The sequence below is a fragment of the Anomaloglossus baeobatrachus genome, chromosome 4 (genome assembly GCF_048569485.1).
Source record: "Anomaloglossus baeobatrachus isolate aAnoBae1 chromosome 4, aAnoBae1.hap1, whole genome shotgun sequence".
NCBI classification, from domain to species: Eukaryota; Metazoa; Chordata; class Amphibia; order Anura; family Aromobatidae; genus Anomaloglossus; species Anomaloglossus baeobatrachus.
In genome coordinates, this window is record NC_134356.1 from 684,724,641 (window position 1) to 684,737,421 (window position 12,781).

Genomic DNA, 12,781 nt, shown 5'->3' on the forward strand with positions numbered 1-12,781 from the left:
TGACCGTCAATTACGAACCCTTCCGGAGGCTGCGCCGGTTGCCTGGGCAGTCCTTGTCTGACTATGTGAAGGCTCAACGGGCGGAATGGAAACGTGCCTATCACCCTGAGTGAATTGTCAAGACCGGAAGATAGTGGACCTGTTTATGTTAAATACCGGCATTGTTCAGAGCCGGAAAAGTTCTGCTGTTTGCAATCGGTTCAAGCTGCTAAGCCCGGAAGGAGCCTGACGCTGGACTGAGTCAGGGGTTCCCTCCGTGTGGTTAAAGGATACTTTGCTCTTTTGTGCTTCTGTCGTCTAAGACCGGGAGTGCTGCAAAAGCCTCCGGGCAGAAAATCTACAAAGACCGGGAGTGCTTACTGAAGGCCTCCGGGCACGTTACCAACTAAGACCGGGAGCTCCCAGGAGGGACTCCGGGCGCCGGACTGGTGCGCCCCTTGCGTGCGCCCGAAGGTGAACATGTTTATAGTTTATTATAATGACTTTTTGATATAAATGTGGTTTTTAGGTTTGTGCCTTGCCGGGAGGCTTAGGCTTAAAGAGGGGAGGTATGTAAGGGGTGGGCAGACCCCTTACAAGGAGGTACAGTTTCCCCGGAATGTTAATGTGATTTAATAAAAATGTTTTTATTGTTATATGCACTGTTTTTAGGGGTTCCCCGAGTTGCCGGGTGGGACGGCTGTCACCACAGAAACAGGGCAGAGGAAAGGAGGAGCCGGCAGCAGAAAGGGGAGGGGAAAAAGGGATGTTAAGGAAAAAGTTAGAGCCAGGAGGCAGATGTGTCCGGGACGGGAGAGAAGAAGCAGAGAAGGGGCAGAGTGTGGGAGCTGGGTGAATAGGAAAGCCGGAGAGAAGAGGAGAAGGCGGAACCTCAAGTGCGAAGCAGTACCAGTGTGGGTCCGGTCTGTGGGTAGCCGTAGTGGGAGCCAGGTGAAGCGGATTAGCCGGGCACATCCCCACTGGAGGAGACGTCAGGACAGGTTTTTCCCCCAGCTAAAAGAAGTGTGAAGTCATCTGTAACTGCCGGTTTTGTGAAGAACTGTGTAATAAAGAATGCCTTTTGATTGCACCGAATCATGCCTGGAAAGTGTTTGTACGTCGGACGACATCTGCACCACCACACTCTGCCCCACCAAGTCATCTCCTGTCCCGATAGTGACGGCGGAGCCAGGGGTAAGCCTGATAGAAAAAGGGGCCACGACTACTAGCCCCGAGGCACCCCTGGCACCCCGTTACACAAGCACTGGGAGAAAATACTCTATTAGAGACTTTTCCAACTGCAAGACCAGTGGGGTCGTTTATATGGCCACATGTGATTGCCCACTAAACTATGTGGGTAAGACCACGAGGGAGTTACGCAGACGTGTCGGCTAACACCTGGGGGATATCAAGCACAAGAGGGATACACCCCTGGCCCGACATGTCTGGGAATTCCATCAGGGCAACAATAAAGCAATATCTTTTGTTGCTCTGGAGGTTATAAAATCTGGCTCTAGGGGCGGTGATCTGGATAAAAGGATCCTACAGAGAGAGAGCCGGTGGATCTACTATCTTAAGACACAGGCCCCAATGGGACTAAATGACAGATTGACTTAAGGTCCAGTCACACTAAGCAACTTACCAGCGATCCCAACAACGATAGGGATCGCTGGTAAGTTGCTAGGAGGTTGCTGGTGAGATGTCACACTGCGACGCTCCAGCGATCCCACCAGCAACCTGACCTGGCAGGGATCGCTGGAGCGTCGCTACATGAGTTGCTGGTGAGCTCACCAGCAACCAGTGACCAGCCCCCAGCGCCGCGTGGAAGATGCTGCGCTTGGTAACTAAGGTAAATATCGGGTAACCAACCCGATATTTACCTTGGTTACCAGCGCACGGAGCTACACGTGCAGAGAGCAGGGAGCAGCGCACACTGAGCGCTGGCTCCCTGCTCTCCTAGTTACAGCACACATTGGGTTAATTACCCGATGTGTACTGCAGCTAAATGTGCACAGAGCAGGGAGCAGCGCACACTGCTTAGCGCTGGCTCCCTGCTCTCCTAGCTACAGCACACATCGGGTTAATTAACCCGATGTGTCCTGCAGCTACATGTGCACAGAGCAGGAGCCGGCACTGACAGTGAGAGCGGCGGAGGCTGGTAACAAAGGTAAATATCGGGTAACCAAGGACAGGGCTTCTTGGTTACCCGATGTTTACATTGGTTACCAGCCTCCGCAGAAGCCGGCTCCTGCTGCCTGCACATTCAGTTGTTGCTGTCTCGCTGTCACACACAGCGATCTGTGCTTCACAGCGGGACAGCAACAACTAAAAAATGGCCCAGGACATTCAGCAACAACCAACGACCTCACAGCAGGGGCCAGGTTGTTGCCGGATGTCACACACAGCGACATCGCTAGCAACGTCACAAACGTTGTTCGTTAGCAGCGATGTTGCTAGCGATGTTGCTTAGTGTGACGGGGCCTTTATTCTCCCTTCCTCTGAGATACCTTTCTTCTCAGTCAATGATATTGATGTTGTCCATTAGTCCTTGAGATAAGAAAAAGAAAAGATACGAATAGTAACAACAAAAATTGACTCTGTTATTTGTCCCGATTGGGAACCCCTCCGTCATTGCCCCGTGACTGGGGGTTCACGGATTTTGGATACCTTTTTTAAGGTTTTCTTAAGGTTATTATGCTCTGTTTTTTAGGTGAACAGCTATACCTGATTATTATGACCTGGGTCTTGTATACGATTTCTGTGTATTAGTTTTGCATATGAGAAGGGCTCCAGGGATAACTTTTTGGCTTGCATCCAAATAAATTAATATGCAGGAAATAAATAGGCTCTCAAAATGATGTGTTCTATTAGTGTTATTAGCAAATGATATAATTCTTTGCAAACACTTTGGAACACGTTTCCCTGTAAACAATGAGAGCCACCCTTGTTGGCAGGATTTGTTGGGCCCTTTGTCTTACAACCTCTTATGCCCCGGATACATAGGGGGGTAACACAGACACACTTTTAACATATATGCTTGTCTGGGAAGCACGTTTGTGTCCACATTGTTGGAGGGCGTTGTTGTTAATGACTATAGGGTTATATATGTATAGGTGGTGTTATTATCCTTACTGACACCCCTATTATACCTAAGGATATAGTGGCATTTGGGCACATTAGCCCGTACTCACAACCGCCCTCCCTATTGGAACCTGCTATGCACGCTTTTACTCTGGACACCATATCAATCTGAGAGCTGTATTTGGAGTGCGCATGTGTGACGCCCTGGGCAAGCCAGGGGTCACAGGTCATCACACCACCACACCCTACATCCCAGTTAGGAACACCAAGGCTACTGAAATCCTTGTTGCCTTCCTCCAGAGGCTGATGTTCACACCAGGGGGTGGGCCAGGCGGTTGGCTCCGCCCACCGAGGAGTACACAGCCCTGGAGGCGGGAAGAACCAGGCAGATTAGCTCAGGGAGAGCTTGAGTGAAGGAGTAAACAACAAGAGAAGCTAAGTGAAGTGAAAGTGAAGTAGTAGTGGAGCAAAGAAGAAAAGAGTAAAAGTGAGAGTAGAAAGGCCTGAAGTTGGTCCGGCTAAGTGCAGGACAGTGTCAGCAAGGTCAGCAACAGCGGTGATTGTCTGGAGGGGGACTGCTTGGAGGTTGCTGGAAGGACCGCGGACGGGTAGTGGCCCGGCGGTCTGGAGCAGTATACGAAAGACAGTCAGCACCAGGGCAGGGGCCTCTCGGACCCCGGCAAGGCTAGGAGTCGCCATAATTTGCCAAATCCGTCAGTGAAGGGGACGTCTGTCTCCAAACAACCAAGTCCCGATTGAAGGCAACAGTCCAACCATTAAGGAGGAACACCGCCACCGCCAGGGCACCAGTTCCTCGGGGCCAGCGTCTGCGGGCAAAGTAGGGCTCCTCCGGCCCATATCCAAGCCGGGGAGCGGGTTACCGGTGGGAACCCATCGCTACCAACACAGGAACATTTGGTGCAGGACAAAGGGACATCACCGTTACCTACTGGGAGAGCAAGTGCAGCCGTCCGTGGGAACCGTCTTTCCAGCCGTGTGTTTTACCGAGAACTGTGTCACCGTCTCAGGCTGAGTGAGTACCACAGTGCCGGAAGGCACCGCGCTGCCCCCGCGTCCCTGTGCCCACCAGGCCCTGCATCTCCCACCTCCTCACTGGGCCCCGGGATCACCAACCCCTACCCACGGAGGGGCAACACAACAACTGGCTGCTCCACATCACCACTCCCGGGATCCCCATATCGAGCAGCGGTGGTGCTAACAAATCACCACAACCGTGGGTGGCGTCACGGACAATATACTTTATCCCAAAACCCAATCCTCTTTCACTCACGGGCGAGGAGCGTTGCTCGAGTCCCCGGGATCCGGCCCATCGCTCGAGCCACCGAGCAGCGGCAGCAGCAGGCCGCAGTGCCAGCCGGACCCGAGCAGCAGCGGGAGAGCGCGGCGTCCCCTCCTCCGCCCGCGACAACTTGGCGTCACGAACAGGATCTTACCGCTCTGCCGTTGGGTAGAGGTGCGCCTTGTGACCGCCGGAGGTATCCGGCTGAAAAATTCCAGAAGTCGCCATCTTTGGCGCGAAAAGTTTTCGCTCGAGCGTCTTCTCGAGTAGCAGAGGCGCGAAGGCCAAAACTCCGCCCCAATAGAGGAGGGGCCGGAAAGAAGCTAAGGGGGACGGAAACAAGATGTCTGCGCCCGACGGAGCCGCTGGAGGAGCGGTGGTCGCAGCCGCAGTGGCACCCGCGGATGGGAATGGGCCTGCCCAGGTCCCGGCCGTGCTGGCGGGAGGTGCCGCGGCCCCCGCGCTCGCTCAGGTCATGCCGTTCTCCTTGCCCTATGCGCCCGGAGCTGCTTGGCTACCGCAGTATGACGGGAAACTGGATGCCTTACAGGCCTTCCGGAAAAAGCTTAACCCGTTGCTAGAGCTGTACCCCCTGACCGATAAGCAACGTGCAGCGATAGTGCTAGGCCAGTTAACCGGTGCGGCTGAGCAGGAGGCGGAGACCTGGGCCGAGGGGGACCGGCTCTCTGTAGCCACCATCTTTGAGAAGCTACAGACTGCCTTCGAGACCCGGACTGAAGCTGAGCTGAGAATGCAGTTTTACCAGTGCCGGCAACGGGCTGTGGATAGCATTCGAGACTATGCTTTACGTCTGCAAACCGCCCTCCGCACGCTGAAGCGGGTGAATCCTATTAATGAGGCGGATAGCAACAAGCTGTTAGTAGAGCAATTTGCGCAGGGGATGAGATCCCCTGAGGATCGCAAACAACTCCGGCTGTGGGCCCTGGAACACCCTGATGTGGACTTTGCTGTGTTAAGGAACGGGCCATTAAAGCACTACAGCCCCCAGCCTCAGAAGCCCTGGAGCCAGCCCCGTGGCCCATTGAGACAGCTCCCGTGGTGGTGGCCCCTGCCCTACCAACCTCTCCAACACCTGCAGCCCCAAGCAGCACTATGGAGGAACTGGCAGCCCAGGTCCGTCCCATGGACGGAGACCTCGCCAAGATTCTTGCTGCACTCCAACCGTTGACCAGATCTCAGCCTTCAGCACCGATACAGCTTGCCGACAGCCCTGAAGATGTCCCCTGGATGCAGCGGAGAGGTAATATCAACCCGCGGAGCAGGCCTCCCATCTGCTACAAGTGCCGTAAGCCTGGGCATTACATCCGAGAGTGCCCGTTAAACGAGCAACCCCTGGGACCCCGGGCCAACCCTCAGGAGTAGAACCCCGTGGCCCCTCGGACTGGCGGGACCGGTATATCGGGGCCCGACCCATCATCCCCGTGGTTGTGGACAGCATACCGGTGATGGCTCTCTTGGACACTGGATCTCAGGTAACCACCATACTATATACGTTGTACCAGCGGTATTGGGGGATAGATGAGCTGTCACCCCCAGATACTAGTATAACGCTAATTGCTGCCAATGGACTCCCATTGACCCAAGTGGGGTATAAACAGGTGGCTATGACAGTAGGGCAAGCTGAACTGCAACACCAGGGTATGATTGTGATCATGAATGAACCCAGTGATCATAACCCGAAGATAGTGCTAGGAACCAATGTGATGGAGCACTGTATGGGTGATGTGTTGGCCCTACTGCAACAGCTGGCCGCCACGGCGGCGGGGAGCCGACAGAGGGCTGTGCAGCGTGAGATCCGAGCCTTGATGTACCGCCAGCATGTAAACTCAACAGGAGGAGAGATTGGTGGAGTGAGAGTGATGGATGTGGCCCCGTTGCTTGTGCCCCCTAGGAGTGAGATGATGATTTGGTGTAGAGCAGCAGTAGGGCCTCAGGGGCGTGACTACCCTGCCATGATGGAGCCCATACCCTCTGAGCACTGGCCCACGGTAATGGCCGCCCGAGGGGTGGTAGACGTGAAGAAGGGGAGGGTGCCCGTGAGGGTGCTGAACTGTGGGGAGGAAGAGGTTAGGCTTCCCCGGTATGCCACCATTGCCAAGCTACTCACCCTGGATCCCCACACCATCCACGAAGCCAGTCCCTCAGTCTCCCCACCTACTACCAGCACTTCCCCGTCTCAAGGGGAGGTGAATGAGTGGCACCAACAGCTACACGTGGGCACTGATGACACTCCTACACATCACAAAGCAGGGGTATACAGGGTGGTGCGGGAGTATGAACAGGTTTTCAGCAAACATCCGCTAGACTTTGGGCAGATCAAGGGGGTCCAACACCTTTTCCCCACCGGGGAACACCCCCCTATCAAAGAGAGGTACAGGCCTATTCCCCCTGCACATTACCAGTGTGCCAAAGATATGTTGAGGAATATGAAGGAGGCACGGGTTATTCGGGACAGCTGTAGTCCCTGGGCCGCTCCGTTGGTGCTGGTCAAGAAGAAAAATGGTACCATGCGGATGTGTGTAGACTACCGGAAGATTAATCAGATCACCCATAAAGATGCCTACCCACTGCCCCGGATTGAAGAGTCTTTGGCCGCACTGAGAACAGCAAATTACTTCTCTACTCTTGACCTCACAAGTGGGTACTGGCAAGTGGCCGTGGCCCCGGAAGACCGAGAGAAAACCGCCTTCACCACCCCGATGGGGCTCTGTGAATTCAATAGTATGCCGTTCGGGCTGTGCAATGCCCCAGGGACCTTCCAACGGCTGATGGAGTGCTGTCTGGGACACCTAAACTTCGAGACCGTCCTATTGTACTTGGATGATGTGATTGTTTACTCCCAGACGTATGAAGCCCATCTGGAGCACCTGGCCGAGGTGTTCGCGTCCCTTGCCAAATATGGGATGAAGCTGAAGCCCTCTAAGTGTCACCTGCTGAAACCCAGAGTGCAGTACCTGGGGCACGTGGTGAGTGCAGAAGGTGTTGCCCCCGACCCCGAGAAGATCACTGCCATCCAGGGCTGGCCGAGACCAACCACCGTGAGGGAAGTAAGGCAGTTTTTGGGTCTGGTGGGGTACTACCGGCGCTTTATCAAAGGGTACACGAAGATGGCTGCCCCCATGCAAGATCTCCTCGTGGGACAGACCAAAGGTGGTAGACCCATCGGAGCCCCACTGGTGTGGGAAGAAAAGCATGAGGAATCCTTCTGCCAGCTGAAAGCGGCCTTGACCGGGGAAGAGGTCTTAGCGTATCCTGACTATGGCTGTCCATTCATCCTCTACACAGACGCCAGCAATGTGGGGCTAGGGGCAGTCCTGTCCCAGGTCCAGGATGGGAAGGAGAAAGTGATTGCTTATGCTAGCCGGAAGCTTCGGCCAACTGAAAGGAATCCTGAGAACTATAGCTCCTTCAAGCTCGAGCTCCTGGCATTGGTATGGGCTATCACAGAGAGGTTCCGCCACTACTTGGCTGCAGCAAAATTCACCGCTTTCACGGACAACAATCCGTTGACCCACCTGGACACGGCCAAGTTGGGCGCGTTGGAGCAGCAATGGGTGGCCTGGCTAGCCAACTACGACTTCACTATCAAGTATCGTGCTGGTCGTGTCAACATCAATGCTGATGCACTCTCCCGAATGCCCCATTTGTCGGAGGAAGGGTGCGAGGATGACGACCTTGAGGAGATTGAGTTGCCTGCATTTCACCAGCCATCAACTGAGAGGGTTCAGGTACACCAACAACGGGTGGACTTGGACCCACGGCCCAGTCAAGAGTGGCAGGAAGCTCAAAACCAGGCGCCGGCTGTCCGCCTCGTCAAGACCCTGGTGGAACAAGGTGCTGTTGGGATGGACCCTGCCGCCCCAGCTGAAGCCCAGCGTTTGTGGAAAGAACGGAAACGGCTGTACCTACATCAAGGGAAGCTGTACCGTGAGTTGATCAACCCGAAGACTCATGAGAAAATATGCCAGTTGATTATTCCCCAGGCTGATGTAGCCACTGTTTTGCGGGCATACCATGATGGTGCCGGGCACTTCGGGTGGAAAAAGCTGGAGATGCTGTTGAGAGAGCGGTTCTACTGGAGCGGGATGCGGGAATCGGTAGAAGCCTGGTGCCGGGAGTGTGGTCCTTGCACGCTGAGGAGGAAGGACGAGACCAGCCAGAGGGCGCCCCTACACCCGATCATCACACATCAGCCGCTGGAACTGGTCGCCTTAGACCATGTCAAGCTCACCCCCAGCCGAAGTGGGTACGCCTACGCGTTGACCATTGTAGACCACTATTCAAGATTCATGGTGGTTGTCCCCGTCAAGGAACTGACTGGTCGAACAGCCGCTCAGGCGTTCCAGGCCTATTTCTGCCGACCACATGGATATCCCGAAAAGGTGCTTACTGACCAAGGCCCGGCTTTTGAAGCGGAGGTGTTCCACGAGTTCTGCCAGTTGTACGGCTGTAAGAAGATCCGGACCAACCCTTACCATGCCCAGACCAACGGCATGTGTGAGAAGATGAATCACTTGGTCCTGGGACTCCTCAAGACGCTACCGCTGGAAGAGCGGAACCTGTGGCCGGAAAAGCTACCCGACTTGGTTGATATGTACAACAATATCCCGTCCAGTTCCACAAAGTGCACCTCGGCATATCTGATGAGGGCTCGCCCCGGCCGCCTGCAGGTGGACCTGGAGATGGGGTTGGAGGCCCCGGAAGCCCTCCCTTCCACAGCTGAATGGGAAACTCGGCGGAGAGCACAATACCGGCAGATTCAAGAATATGTCGAGAAGAACTTGAGTCGGAGTCGGGAACTGCAGGAGCAGCGCTTTAATCAAAAGGCGTCTGCTGGCCCTTTCCAGCCCGGGGATGTCGTCCTGAAGCGGAAGAGGAAAACCCACAAGCTGGATGACCAATGGGAACAGAACCCGTACGTCATACAGCCCACCGGATGGGAAGATGGGAAGGCCTACCAAATTAGTCGTGACCAAGGAGGCACTTTGGCCACAGTTTCCCGGGACCATTTGAAAAGGTGCCCACCAGCATTGAGGGCGATGGCTGACGTACCAGTTCCTTCACCAGTGGAGAAGGCAGAAGAGGTGATCCACACTGTGATGGGTGACTTCCCAGCAAACTGGCCTACGCAGAACGGCGCGGTGATTCTTCCAGTGATACTGTTCCCACAACCTGTGGATGAAGAAGTGGTGGAAGCGGTCAACCGTGAACCAGAACCAGTGCCAGTGCCCAGGGATGAACCTGTGCCCAGCTCCCCTATGCCTCCGCCTACCCCACATGATAGCAGGGAGGAGGAACCGGTTGTTCCCTCTACCCCACTGCCCAGTCCTACTGACACCGGACCCCGGAGGTCCACCCGTTCCAACCTAGGTAGACCCCCACTTAGGTACAGGGAGACCATTCTTTAAAGAGGGGATCAGTAAGTCAGTTGTGTGAGTTTGAAAGTTTGAAAGTTTAAAAATGAAAATGATAAGTGAAATGAAAACGAAGATTGACCTGATTAACCGTGATTGAACCGGCCGGAGCCGGCACCGTTGTCCCCGTGGGGACTGTTTAAAAATTGCTTAGCATGGAGAACTATCCATGGACAAGCCCGTGAACTTGCAGGGCAACCACAAACGTTAAGTGGCTTGTAAATAAGTTGGTTTACTGTACCGTTTCCGCAGTTGCCACCTCCGGAGAGGCAGGTTGGAGGGAGGGCCCTCAGCAGAGCAGGCTGGGGCCCAGCCACCACAGGAACCGGTGGCTACCCTCTGGAGGGGAAGGACAGATCCCGCTCGGGTGACTTGTGCTGGACTGGGGTAAAGGGGTGCTGCCTGGGCTTTAGGGGCAGCATCAGAGCCAGGTTACTTGGGTGGGAGAGAGCGGAAACCGTACCCGTAAAACCGTTTAGTAACGTTTAAGAAATTAATCTCCCGCTGTGGGATGATGCCATGATTTATATATATGTTACCGTTTACTTTTATACAATTACAGAAAATAAAACCGGTGATGGACGGGCAGCCCGCGGACGGTCTGCATTTTGCTAAGGGGGAATGTGACGCCCTGGGCAAGCCAGGGGTCACAGGTCATCACACCACCACACCCTACATCCCAGTTAGGAACACCAAGGCTACTGAAATCCTTGTTGCCTTCCTCCAGGGGCTGATGTTCACACCAGGGGGTGGGCCAGGCGGTTGGCTCCGCCCACCGAGGAGTACACGGCCCTGGAGGCGGGAAGAACCAGGCAGATTAGCTCAGGGAGAGCTTGAGTGAAGGAGTAAACAACAAGAGAAGCTAAGTGAAGTGAAAGTGAAGTAGTAGTGGAGCATAGAAGAAAAGAGTAAAAGTGAGAGTAGAAAGGCCTGAAGTTGGTCCGGCTAAGTGCAGGACAGTGTCAGCAAGGTCAGCAACAGCGGTGATTGTCTGGAGGGGGACTGCTCGGAGGTTGCTGGAAGGACCGCGGACGGGTAGTGGCCCGGTGGTCTGGAGCAGTATACGAAGGACAGTCAGCACCAGGGCAGGGGCCTCTCGGACCCCGGCAAGGCTAGGAGTCACCATAATTTGCCAAATCTGTCAGTGAAGGGGACGTCTGTCTCCAAACAACCAAGTCCCGATTGAAGGCAACAGTCCAACCATTAAGGAGGAACACCGCCACCGCCAGGGCACCAGTTCCTCGGGGCCAGCGTCTGCGGGCAAAGTAGGGCTCCTCCGGCCCATATCCAAGCCGGGGAGCGGGTTACCGGTGGGAACCCATCGCTACCAACACAGGAACATTTGGTGCAGGACAAAGGGACATCACCGTTACCTACTGGGAGAGCAAGTGCAGCCGTCCGTGGGAACCGTCTTTCCAGCCGTGTGTTTTACCGAGAACTGTGTCACCGTCTCAGGCTGAGTGAGTACCACAGTGCCGGAAGGCACCGCGCTGCCCCCGTGTCCCTGTGCCCACCAGGCCCTGCATCTCCCACCTCCTCACTGGGCCCCGGGATCACCAACCCCTACCCACGGAGGGGCAACACAACAACTGGCTGCTCCACATCACCACTCCCGGGATCCCCATATCGAGCAGCGGTGGTGCTAACAAATCACCACAACCGTTGGTGGCGTCACGGACAATATACTTTATCCCAAAACCCAATCCCCTTTCACTCACGGGCGAGGAGCGCCGCTCGAGTCCCCGGGATCTGGCCCATCGCTCGAGCCACCGAGCAGCGGCAGCAGCAGGCCGCAGTGCCAGCCAGACCCGAGCAGCAGCGGGAGAGCGCGGCGTCCCCTCCTCCGCCCGCGACACATGCGTGGGCAAGCTTCCTTCATTCCCCCACGTGTATAAACAATGAGGCGTCATCGGGGGCGTTACCGCACTGTTGAGCGGCGTCCCTATAAATAGAGGGGCGTGTATGAGCGGCGTCATCGCTCCATCGAGTTACCGCCCTCCTATGTGCGCACTGGCCTTTCAGACACAGGATGTGTGTATGTATCACAGCGCACACGCATGCGCAGACATGACCCAGGGACCTCTAGCGTCCAGACTGCAAGCTATATGCGCAGTCGATCTTTGAAGACAGAGTAGCCTTATATGCTGATTGGTTGCCTGTGACCATGTGACCTTGATTGGCGCCGTGTTTTAAACCCGGACATCCTGTATTCTGGGCACACAGCCATGGATTATTCCTCCATACACATCAGATACCTGTGATTTTCCAGCCTCCTGATGATCCTTACATCTTGGAAAAGGGGAAACGCGTCGAGGCATTGAGGCATTGCAGAGCATCTCCTTTCAGGGAAGTAATTAATTTATATTATTTTCCCTGAGTGTGATTAACACTATGTTTATCTCTGCTCCATAACTATCTTTATGATTGCCTGAGGGCACTGCATTATATATTCGTACATCTTATCCAGATTGTGCCCTGTCCTTCTGGCAAAACTTTGCTATGAAGTTTGTCCATGAGCAATGGCCGTGATAATTATTATGTGAGAGGGGAGGATATTGAGTGACGGAATGTAAAAATAGTATTTTCTTCACTCATGCCCTCCATTATATATATATTTGTCTGAAGGACTTTTTCATGTGCGGCAATGGCTGCCCTAAATTGGTTTATTACCTTTTTCTGAGGCTGGGCACATGACTCATTGTGTTATTGTGTTAAACCTCCTTTACTGGAGGATATTAACTTTGTAATCTATATCTAGATCAATTTATATCCTGCATAATTCAATATCACAATCTGGCCATTTAGAGTGTAATTATTATTTTAATTCACTAGTTTTTAGGGCTTATTGAGGGTAAGCCGACGTGGAACGGGGGCGCCCAAAACAGTTACGGCGTTAAACACTCAGTTGGTAGGCAGGAGCCAGGTCCCATAGGGCGCTATAGGGACCCCATATATTAAAGCTCCTCCCCCTCTATTTGGTCCTTAT